The sequence below is a fragment of the Onychostruthus taczanowskii genome, unplaced genomic scaffold (assembly GCF_017590055.1).
Source record: "Onychostruthus taczanowskii isolate IOZ18803 unplaced genomic scaffold, ASM1759005v1 scaffold58, whole genome shotgun sequence".
In the NCBI taxonomy this organism is placed as follows: Eukaryota; Metazoa; Chordata; class Aves; order Passeriformes; family Passeridae; genus Onychostruthus; species Onychostruthus taczanowskii.
In genome coordinates this window covers 5,842,917-5,855,223 of record NW_024503457.1, presented here as the reverse complement: position 1 = coordinate 5,855,223, position 12,307 = coordinate 5,842,917, and the positions used below count along the sequence as shown (strand labels likewise).

The 12,307-nt window shown below is 39.4% G+C and overlaps 1 protein-coding gene across 1 annotated transcript in view; it reads left to right on the top strand.

The window, feature by feature from the left end:
* The window catches only part of NCK2 (NCK adaptor protein 2), an 85,749-nt gene that overhangs the window by 395 nt on the left and 73,047 nt on the right, over positions 1-12,307 (top strand). The window lies entirely within an intron of this gene.

The following is a 12,307-nucleotide window of genomic DNA, read 5'->3' as shown; positions in this document are numbered from 1 at the left end:
CGGCCGCGGGGGACAACGCGGAGAAGGGGAGCCGGGAGCGGGGAAAGGCGGGTGTCACCTGTGCGGCCGAGGCTCCGCGGCCGCCCCGCGCAGGAGGGGGCCGGTACCTGCCGGGGGCGGCGCGGGGGGCCCGGAGCGGCGGGGTGTTCGTTGTGCCACGTCCAGTTGCGGGGGGGGGCTCGGGGGCGGCTCCTCCTCATCCTCCCGAGTTGCTGCTCGTGTGTGTGCGTGCGTGTGACAGCCGCTGCTTTGTGCCGCCCGGCCGGGGGGCAGCGCCGGGCCGGGACGCCACCCCCCACCCGCACCCCTCGCGGGGCTCCGGTGAATGGAGGCGGCGTATCCGGCGGCCGCGGGGCAGCGCCGGGGGAAGGCGGGCAGCGCCTCCCGGCCGGAGAGCGGCGCAACCCGAAAGTTTCCCGAGCGGGAGCGGGAGCGCCGCCGCCCCGCACCGGGAGCGGCGGGCGGGCACACCGGGCTGCGGCGGGGACATCGCCCTCGGTCCGATCAGTTCGTTTTTCTTTCCGTCAACGCCTTTGGACTTCAGTGGGGCTGAGGCCGGGGATTTTCTCAAGGAGCGCGGTGCGCTGTGGCCTCGGTCGATGCCAGTGTAGGTAAAGGACATAAAAGGTAAAATTACATCTCACGTAATGAGTGTTCAGTGAAGCGCATCCCTGCGTGTTTTGGGAAGAAAATTACTGAAGTTTGTAAGTCTTCTCGCCCTGTTTTTAATTAAAAATGTGCCCAGGCTAACAGCTACCCCTTGCTGGCAGGGTAGGCACTTTGGCCTATCTAAGATCAGGTTGCTAGATCGGGATTCAGGTTTGTAGTTCAGGTTTGACCTGCAGCTGGCTGATCATGAGGGCTCTCGGCTCTAGTTTCTATGTTAATATCTTCCACTGTTTTTTAACAGTAAATGTTGTTCTCTGTGTGCATCAGGGTTATTCTGTGAATTCTATGTAGTATTTCACTCGGAACTATCATGTTTTTGTGAAACAAAGAGAAACCTTTTGTTGTTTTAAAAGTTGTATGGTGACTGAAAGTCGTCAAGAATTTAAAGCATTCTTCAGCTTGAACTGTGTTTCTTCCCATTAAGCATTTTTGTTTCTGAGGAACATACTGCTGCTGTTCTAGGAGCTTAACGTGGGAGAATTAGACTTCTCGTTCATGAAATTTGGTAGTGGCCTTTGTAAAAACAAATTTTCATGGCCTAACCATGCGTGGTTTGTATCATCGGGAGTTTGGACTGGTAACTTAATATGGAGGAATTTGAAAGGACTCACTGGGTAGGAGATTATGGAGAATTTCTGTTTGAAAGTACTTGTTTGCCATTGCTTTTTAGGAATCTGAAGCAGTCAGCACCACACTGATGATGTTAATGGTACTGTGTTTTCATTTTTAGGATTATAATTTCTGATATAATGTTGATTCTCTGAAATACTGATTTCGCAACTCCGGAAATTGAAAGCCTCTGTCTCACTAAGTGTGTTTAAGAAGTTAAGCAGATCCCTTTGTCTTTGTAACTGACTTTCTTCTTGTGACTTTGACAGAAGATATCACTTTTGGGAACAGTGAATAAATGTAGCAATAGAAGGCACCTGTACCATGAAGATCAAGTCTGTAATTAGCAAATATTTTTATATAGGCCATGAAACAGATACAGATTCATTATAACGTTAGCTTTTATTTCTGATGTTCTGTCATTTCAATATTAGCTGTTACATTTGCTTCCTACTTCTACCACATTACATTTCCAATTGCTTTTGTGAAAAAAAAATACACAAAATCTCTTTTGCTATATTTTCCCAAAACTAACAGCAGTTAGCCCTTGATACTCTGGATGATCCTTTTTACTATATCTTGGCTACTGAACGTATGATAAATTCAGATTTTCAGCCATGCCTTGTTGCATTACAGAAAGGGAACTTACCTCCCCTTCCTCTTTTCTTCTCTGTTTTCCTGGCTAGCTGTCTGAAAGCTTAAGGAAAGGTGTTTGCTCTCTTCTGTGTCACCTCACATCTTCTGTTAGCTAAAGAAGAGGGACAAGGTCAGCAGTGTCTGCAGCTTTTCCAGCCTTTGGTTTTTTTTTGTGCCTTGTGTTGCTGTTGGTATGTTAATCCTCTGCAGTGCTCATAGTTTTCCTTGGTAGAAACTATAACAGTAAGGACTGGAAAAGTGATACCCATATAGCTCTGTTTGCTGGTCCTGGTCTTGAGCAGCAGCAAAACTACCCAGAGTATCTGCATTTTTCATGCTCCTTGGGCATAAAAGCTGCTTCCAGACTCCTGGAGACAGGTGCTGTATCAATTTACTTGCAGCAGGTTTGAAATCAAAACCAAGGCATCTTTGAATGTAAAGCATAGGTTCTAGAAAAATATTTTCTCTTTTGTATTGAGGGACTGATGGTTTCTCAGCTGTGGGTATTCCCAAACCCCCTCCCACTGTGTTTTGAGGGATTGCTGATGTGGATTTATTAGAGGTGTTTGAGGGAGTTTGAAAACTGAAACCAGGCGCTGCTGTGTTTTGGTTTAGTTTAGTGAGCCCAGGGTGAGGTGCTGGTCGCTGGACACCCTGCTCCCCCAAAGTAGGTCATCTGGCGTGGTGAGGAGGTGGAGAGTTGAGGCACTCTGCAGGAGAGCTGCTTTCTGCTTCTCATCAAATAATGAACTTAAAGGTAGTACGCTTTGTCCTTGTATTTACTAGGTATACAGAAATGTTGTAGAACAATAGTTTCCAGGGAGTGAAAGTCAGGAATTCTTACTAGTTCCTGAAGTGAACGATGTTTAGAGAGCTGGGATGATGTTTGCAGTGGGGAAAATAGCATTGTTTTGTCATCCTGAGGTGAAAAAGTGAGGCCTGCCCTAATCATTTCACCTGTGCACCATTGTCCAGTCTTTATTACGTGAGATCCCACTACACCTTTTGAGAAATGACTTTTCTGTTTGTTTTGCTTTGCAGATTTCTGCATGTTTGCCTAGGAATCCAAAACTTATTTCTGTTTTAGGTAGTTCCAGTTTAAATTTTTCCTGCAAATTAATTAGTCCCATTAGGTTTCTCATAATAATGTAGTCAACAGTGTTCTGCCCAATTAAACTGTTGCTCTGTTCAGTAGTGTATAAAGTAATTCTTCAAAATGGTAAGTTTTTGTTGTTTTGGTTTTTTTTTCCTTAAAGTTATCTTTTTTCCCCCATCATAAGAATTCTTAATTGTTTCATAAATGCTAATGACATGAGTAAGTTGAAAGTGCATTGCAATATGAAGTATATATTTTTGTATTCAGTTAAGTGTATGTGACACAACAAATCAATTTGTTTCTTGCTATTAATGGAGTTTGTAGTTTAGACCTAGCATAAATAATAACTTTGTGTGCAATGAGGTGGCCTGACAGTGTACATTTTAAAGCTTTCATAGAGTATTGAGAATTTTAAGAATTGAGGTGCAGAGGAATAAATCTTGATTAGAGAATGGCAACCCATTGCATTTTAAATTACTGCAGCTATACACAAAACCCTGGTGTCAAGTAAAGTTTTAGAAATACTCATGCTGTGAAAAACATTTGTTAGAGTGGAAGGTCAGGCATGCTGGTGTAGCCTGTATTTGTTCACAATTGTAAAAATGTACTTTGTGGCTTAGAGGCTTTTTTGCACTTTTTTGTAGGTTTGCTATGCTGGTTTTGGTCCTGATCTCCTTAGCCAGTATTAATATGGTGACATGTAACTACTGTTAATTTTGGTGGAGCAGACAATGTGATGAACAAGGGATGTTTGGCAGATCCCTGAATTCTCAAAAGTGATGATTGGCTCTTACAATCGTGACAAAATACAGGTGCAAAATAAAATGCTATACAGGTGTCTTTTTACTTACCCAGTTTTCCTCAGCTCATATCAGTTACTGTGTGCAGAGTACACACAACCACAGGAACAACCATAGAAACAGACATGAAAACAGGTAGTGAGGTAAACCACAGATAGAATATAGCAGAAATTTTATAAGACAAAAATGGTCATGTTTTACAGAATCAGGTAGCAACTTGTCTTAGGCAACCTCCTTTTAAAAATATTTTTAATTAATTAAATTAAATACAAACTTTGTTTCAAGTAATCTGTTTATCAGGAAAATAAATATAGTTAGGGAGCCTGTTGTGTTTCAGCAGTTGTGCTGTTTGTATAGGTGGGGCATTAATAGCCAAAAATAAATGAGCAGGCCTTCAGTTTATTACTTTTTTGATAGAAAGGCAGATTTTGGTCTTCTGAGGTGTTTGAAATTTCTGCATTCCAGAAATGATCAGAGTATTTATGACGGCCTTAGTAGAGAGAAGCGACACGAGTGTGAAAGCAGATACTGAAGTTTATGGAGAAGCTGGAGGCTGTGGATGCTCTTCCTGATGCTGTCCTCTGAGTCTGGGTCACGTCCTCTTACAGTGTGAGAAGCTGCTTTTAGCTGAGTGCTGTCTCTTGCCTGTCTTTCCCTGTGGGTTACACTGGGTCAGCTCTGTGCAAACACAGAGGAGCCATCAGAGGCTGCAGGAGAACAGGAAGAAGGTTAACAAAGGCAGGTGCTTTTTGCTCATGTTGGGGTGGGATTATTGGTTCTGCTAGCAGTGCATAATTAAAAAAGTATGTGTTCTGTTTATAAGAAAATAGAAGCAAGCTCTTGGGAAAAAATTGTCAATTTTGCTTTCGATTTAACTATATTGTTCTTACTTACAATATTTTCAAATGGTCATTAAACCTTTCCTTCAAAATAAGATTAGATCCTTGCAAGGGTGGGAAGGTTTAGAAAGGAATAATGGTATTCATTAAGCAAATAAACTATAGGTGAACTATAGTAGGATTTTCTAACTCATCCTTGTCAAATTTAAGTTGGCTGAAATAATGCTATTTGTATACCAATTAAGTATTAGTTAACTATATAGTAAAATAAAACACTTAATTCCTTCAGTCTTTTCATAGGTTTAGGAGAGAAGAGGAGCACTAAGTCCTGTAAAAACCTTATCTGTATATGGAGGGTTAAACTGTTCTAAATTTTTCAGAGCATTCTGGACTAATAAGCATTTCAGGGAACAGTAATAAGTGAAGCCTCCTGTTTAGCAAAACCTGGCACTGATACCAAAGCAGATCCCAAGCACTGATCATGCAGACCTCTTGGTTTTAATGCATTAAGAATACCCCCAGCATACCATGGCTGCAAGGTTTTTCCTTCCTGTTATTACAGTAGCAGTGTATCCATCACACTTGTTTTCTCCCACATCCTTTGTGTGTTGGACTTGGCTCCCAGTGCCATCCTGGGCCACTGCTGTTTCAGGGGAGCTGACTTCTTTGTTGACATCCTAATGATGTTTAGGATGACGACAAGGAAAGTATTTTTCAACCTTTTAGTGCAGAAGGAGAGATACGTGGCTCTATGATATGCTCTTGGGCTGAATTTTGATAGCTGTCATGACAACAAATGACACGTTCATTTCCCTGAATGGATGGTGTCCTTCCAGACACACACTGAGTGTTATCAAATTTGACAGGTCTTGAATGATGGCATGTTAAGGATTCTGTATCCCACCACAGGAGACTTGGGCTGCTGCAAATGCACACTGCCACATGGCTTAGCAAAACTTTAGGCTTTTTCCAGGTTTCACTTCAGGGTTTTTTCAGTTTGTTTTTACAAGTATCCTTTGAGTTTTCATTTTAAATAGATTTAATATTGGTTGAAAATTTTGTTGGTAATTTTAGATTGAAAATTTGTTTGCTAAATAGTAGAAGAGAAAACAAGGTAGTTGGACCTCATCCAGTCACTTTAAAGATGCATGTATTTTAAATGCCTTCAGTATTTTTAGTAAAAATTTCAGCAAAACCAGAATGATAGGTTTTGAGTAGTATTTAGGTTAGAAACAAGCACTCTGTTCACTGTTTTTTTTCATTTTGTGTTAGTGCTGTCCGTCAGTGATGATACAAACACTCCATGGTAGTTCAGCTGTAGAGTGCAGGGCCAGGAGCTGACACCTGTGGAGATGGGCTACAAACAGGGTCAGTCAGTGGCACAGATGGCTTATTTGGTTTATTTATAGGTTTGGCTGTTTATTTGTAAGGTTGCAGTCTCAGTTGGCCAGGTGTTTCTGGTTTAGCTGGACTGAAGAAGTCCTGTAATTTGGGTAAACCCCTATAAATGCTATTTTTTGTGTGTTTTGTATTGGAATGTTAAGCTGGATTATGGTCTGTCAGTATCTGGTGCTCTGGTAACTGACTCAAATGACCTGCAAACAGCAGTTTTTCATGTGTGGTGGTGTATTTATTTATTTATAGTTATGAATTACTTTTGTTAATACTGTCTGGCTATACCTATAATAGAAGTGAAATGATTGGTACCTAAACTGGTACCGTTTAGATGCTGGGAAGAAGGTACCATGTTTGTATCTTTAATTAGTCCATCCTACCAGAACTTGGAATTCTGTGTATGTAACAACTCTGGAAATGTAAGTGAAAACATTGCATTTTTCCCAGTGAGTATTGAAATTTTGTAAAAATCCCTGCTATTTTTTCTGCTTTGTGGTTTTAATTAAGAATGCTTTTTTTTTTTTTTTCCAGTCATAAAAGAAGTTGGTTATGGTATATCTTGTTTAATTGTGCTTTTCTTTAATCATTGCATGTTGAATGCAAAATATGTAGGTGGCGTTTATAGGTACAAAGACAGGTTTTTTTGCATCAAAAAAGGAGTGAAGCCATTTAGAGTATAAACATCCTGAGCTTTACCTTTCCCGTCTTTCAGAAGAAAGATGAAAAGAAAAATTGATGATCAATCTCCTTCCTTTACATTTTTCAGGTCTGTTGGCAATCTTTCTGCTAGTGCTGCAGGGATAATATAGAAATAATTATATTGTGGACTATTCATAAATTCACACTGTTTTGAATTCCATTTAATTCAAATAGAGAAAGAAATAATGCTAATATCCCAAATAATTAATGCTGTAATAAAGGATCTGCCTTCCACTTGACGCTAAAGGACTTATGTTCCGTTACATCAAAAGACCTAAATCATTTTGAGCATTCAATATTAAAATTCTAGTTCATGAATATTAGAAATTTAATCAGATACCTCAGTAAGGACTGTGTGGATTGTGTTGAGTTTAAACACTGGTAATCACAAAGCTTGTGTTTAGTACAAGTATCAAAATATGACACATCATTTTTATGAGCTTTGGGGCTCTTAAGGGATGCATGGGGAATCATAATGAACTGAAATGTTATAGACTTTCTATGGCAGAAAAGTGTTAAAGTCTGGGTAATGTCATTACTGTGACAATGTTTGTCTTCCTCTGTTAGTTTTGTCATGAGTTGTTAGTACAACTCATGGTTGTATTCCTTTAGGATTTTTTCTGGTTTTGCTGACAGGAGATTCTGGATGTTTATTTTATTCAGGTATTTCTTTCACCACTCTGGAAGACACAGTGTCAAAGCTCTGCCAAAGTTCCATTCTTTGTTTTGTGTCCCAGCTTCTGTCTCCATTTTTGTGGCCCTGTGAAAATGCAAGCATGTGCTCAGTACCACTAGTGGTCCTATTGGGGTGAGCGTCTCTTATTTACGAAACACGAAGCTGAGGCATATGCACATCTCTTCCAAGACAAGAACATTACATTGCAGGTCAATTCTTTCTTAGTTACACATTCTTTACTTGTCACAACATGTATATTGAATTATGGAACTTCTGCTGTAGTGTCACACAGCCAGCTTATTTTTAGAGACAGACTTTATGCCTATACATTGTGTATGACATTACTTTTCCAGCAGTCCTATAAAGTCAGTGTGATTCCTAGTAGTTTAGAATTGTTTAATGAACAGTAATACTGAGCTGTTATAGAGCAGGTGTGGATCAAGCAGTGCTTGATATAATGCCTGCTTAAGTTGATGGAAAAGGAAGTTACTCCTTCATGGGGGAAACAAGGAATTAATTAGTTTTGTGTTTTATTTAAAAACGTGGAAACCTAGAATTTAAAACAGAAAACCAAAGTGAATGAAAGCAAGAAAAAAAAATGGGAAAACTAAAATGTAATGCGAGAAAGGCTTTTGAATGCATTGAGGGTAGTAATTCCTGTTCTGGAGGAACCCAGGTTTGAAAATAAGTGTATTAATGCACATAATGGAAATTCATAACTTTTAAAATGCTTTGCCCCACCATGTTTTAACTGTATTAGATTGTTTAATGGTGCAGCTAGACCTGATTTCAATATACTGTTATAGAAGTCCTTTTAGCTTGCCCTTGTGATTTGTCTATTCTGTTCTTTGACTTTTTTTTTTTTTCCCTTCCTTCCAGATAGATAATTTTAGTGGTTAAGTAGCAGGTCATTTGGATTCCTTTTGAGTTAATATAAGTGATATACTTGTGGTTAAAAGAAGATACCATACATAACTGCAATCTGAATTAATGGCCATTGACTTACTCTTCTGCAGCAATGGCATACATACCATTACTGAGTGTACATAGCATTTGAAGCAGCTTGGTATTTAGTAGATTATACTGTGCTTGCTAAGCAGGTAGTAAAATTTTAAATGCTTCATTCTTCAAAAGTAGCAAGAATCTGATGTCAGTGAGTCATGAATGCAGGTGAGTCAAGGTAGAGTTGTGCTAGAGAGGAGGTCATTTTTCCAATGCCGCTCCCTGGTCAGCTCTGCCTGCCTGTTGCCCACCTGACTGGTAGCAGCCCTCGGTTCTTGTTCCTGTGACATTTTCCTGCCACAGGCTTTTTTGAATGTGAGGGTTGTGCCTAGTTTGCAGGATGTCAGGCCTGATGTTAAGCAGCTGGATTTCAGGGGATTTTTAAATTGTTAGTACTGTTCTAAAGTTTTGGCGCCTACTAGATATTAGGGAGACCCCCACAAAACCCAACAACAATGAAAACGCCAAACCTCAATACTAATACTTGCACCTGATATCTATATAATCCATAGTTTTGGCAGCTGTGTACATGAACCTTTAGGTTTTCTTAGGAAAGCACCATTTTATTTTATGAATCTGTAAACACTTAATTCAAGAAAATCTTTGATTTAGTTGGTGCACACCTTGATTATTGTGCTGTCCAAACTGATGGTGGTCATCTGTGTCTTTGCTTGGTTAATATTTTCCCTCCTCCTTTTCCATTGCACAGTATTTTGTAGATAATTAGGATTGGGAATAGCCTTGATTGTGGGTGGACGTGTTTTTGGGTTGCCTGTAATCCATCCCTACAGCAGAAATATTTAAGCAGAGAAAATAAAGTATTAGATAAAACTAGGAAAAAAATGTAATCTGTCTAGCATGATTGCACACATTTGGGAATGAGTAAGATTTGACTGGAACATTGCAGTTACGTGATGTGCAGAAGATCTGATGAACTTTCTGAAATGAGGATACACTTGAATCCTTGCTCACAGTATTTCTGTATAATTGTTTTTAACATTCTTCTTCTATGAATATATTCTGGAGTAGTGTTAGGGTATTGGGGTGAGCTCCCCCATGGGTCAGTCAATACGTAACTTTCCTTAAATAAGAAAAAACATTTTTACATTATGTAATAAATAAATTCTGCATTGTTTTTCTAGAATTTTCAGTGGCGTTGATTTGAAGTACTGTAAATTTATGGAAGACTATAATGACTGTGTGCAACAGAGAAATCTGCTTTCCTCCAGCTGCTGTGTGTGATATGTTGTCTTGCATCACACAGCTCTTTGCTCTAATACCTCTCCCAAAGCATCCAAATCTGCCTCCTTACCCCATCTCCCTTCTCCCTTTGCAGTACCGGGCAGCACCAGTCTCTGCCTCAGGAAGCCACATCCTGTGGTTAATGCTCTCTTTCCAGCAGCACAGGGGCTGTCAGGTAGCTGAATGGCGTCCAGCTGCTGCCTTACGAAGCCCTTTGTCTGACGATCTGCTGCTGAAGTTCCCGTGGAGGCTATTACTCATGTATGCTTCGTGCCGGAAGAGTCTTGCCATTAAATTAACAGCTGTGAATAGGATTTGGATGAAGATATTCTTGTTAGTGTTTTGTTGGCTCTCTATTCTAACTAAATATGTAGTTGCACGCGGTCACAGAAATGAGGTTGTCCGATTGCTTGTATCTGCTCAGGGTAGGAGAAAGTGTAGGGTGCTTTACAGGTTATTCTGCAGGATGTAATATTTTCTACCTTCATATGTATATACTTGCAACTTGTTATTTGGGAATGATTAATTAAATCTGAACTTAATGTGGTCCAAATTAGGGTAGGATTTACTAGTATGAACTGTCTTTGGGCTAAGATGAATTGTATGAAAATAACATTGTACTTTCTTTTGCTATAAATCCTCCTCCTTCTGCTTGTCCATTCTTCGGAATATGGGAGAGCTGCTGTAGAGAGAATTGTGTGATGAGGTTCAGCACTGGATCCCAGTGTCATGTGGTGTTGGGGGAATGGTGGAAGCAATATTATTTCAGTTTTTTCTGTTTTCCAGTAGCTGGATATTCTCTTTTTTGTAATATTTTTTTCAGAACATTGCTGTTCTGAAAAGTCTGTGTTGTTCTGTACTGAAATGAAACGTAGCCTGGGGTTTTCAGGTTGTAGATGTGCTGTAATATACTTACTGACAGTTGCTGATTCTGAGGACTTTATATGCAACAATGATCTGAAACATACAAATTTTAAGGGCAGGTGAAAGAAAGAGAGTTGGAAAATAGAAATCTTGAGTTCAGGAAGGGTTAGACAAAGGATATATAATTCATAGTTAGTAGCCTTAAATGTATATATACATTTTAAAAAGTTTCATGTATGCCTACATAAGATTGCTTTTTAAAGTAATTGTTTTGTGCTTATCAGCTTTTGCTTCTAAGTGGACATAATGCAGGTTGCTGAGTCATTGACCCTTGTAACCAACAATTTGTATATCTTCACCTTGTTTAGCTTCATACCAAGAAGCAGTAGAAATGTGATTTTCATATAAAATCACTAGGTGAATATACTTGTTCACAAAGGCAAGACTTAAATTTTTCTCCAGTATGTCTAATTTTTTATCATTATGTATGGACTTACAGAATGTGCTCAGCTGAGATTGATCACTGGTGTGTGAAATGACCAAATTATAACAATGGAGGGTTTTCTGAGGTGGGTAATATATTTTCATATGTAGCTTCCAGCAATGACTTTAATACACTGAAGGCCACACTTTCAATGCTTCTGTTATTGAAATGTAGTGCTCTGATCGTTTTTCTGCTAAGCTTCAATTTAGAACTTCATCTCGAAAACATCCAAGGAAAAAAAGCATCAAAGCAGAATAATAATTGTCTCTGAATGCAGGAAGATCTTTAAGTATAGAATTACAATAGGTAGCAAGAGCTTGAAAAAGTGCACTGGACACCTTAAAGGCTAAATTTGTAAGTAAGAAAGGAAAAGACTGGCATATACCTTGATGTTGTAATAGTTTGCTAACTTTGCATACAGGTAGTAAACTTCTGCATTCTTACTGTTTATAGCTTTGTTTCCCATCTTGAATCTTTTGGCTTTGCTTTGCCTAAAGGATTGTTACCACTTTACTGATAGATCCTCAAGAAGTATATTGCCGCTTGCAGAGCCCTGAATTGGTCCTCTGCTGCACTTCAAAGCCACCAGGTGAACTCTTCCAAATGTTTAATCAATTGAGTTATGATTCTCAAGCCACTTATGTGTTTAGTTAACTTTTCTGAGGTTTAGATTTGGGACTTTGTAAAGAAAAGCACATATAGGAAGAAGAAAATGATGATTAAGGGAAGTGTATGCACAGCTGAGAATTGGTTCTGACTCTTCAGCTTTTTACATGTGCCAGTGTGGGAACGGTTTCTCTACTTCTTCTGCCAGTGTAGTAATAGCTGTGGGAGGATGGTAGTGTGTGTGAGGCTTCAGTAGCTGACAGCTTTTTTGCTTCCTTACAACTACAATAAAAGTCCTATAGAAGTTGAATATCACACTGCTTTTATTGGAAGAATGATTAAAGAAGGAATGTAATCTGTATTATCCAGGAACATCTCTGTGTATCATGATGAAGTCATTCAGATTTTCCTTTCTTTACAGTAGGTCTGAACCTGTCAAACACAGATTTTGGTAGTTCTTGAATTGTTCTGGCAGCATCAGCAGATAGCTTCAATGCCATCTGCAAAATATATGGAAAGTTCTGTAAAGTGCAGATTTTCTAGGGTTTTGTTTGGTTTAACTATGCTTTGCAGTGAATATTAAAATTTTTAGGAAATTTCACGTACTTTGTCTGCTGGGCACAGTAAAATTTTGCTGTAGCATGTGGAAGCCGCTTTTCATCCCACCACAAGTGCAGTGTACCTGAAAAA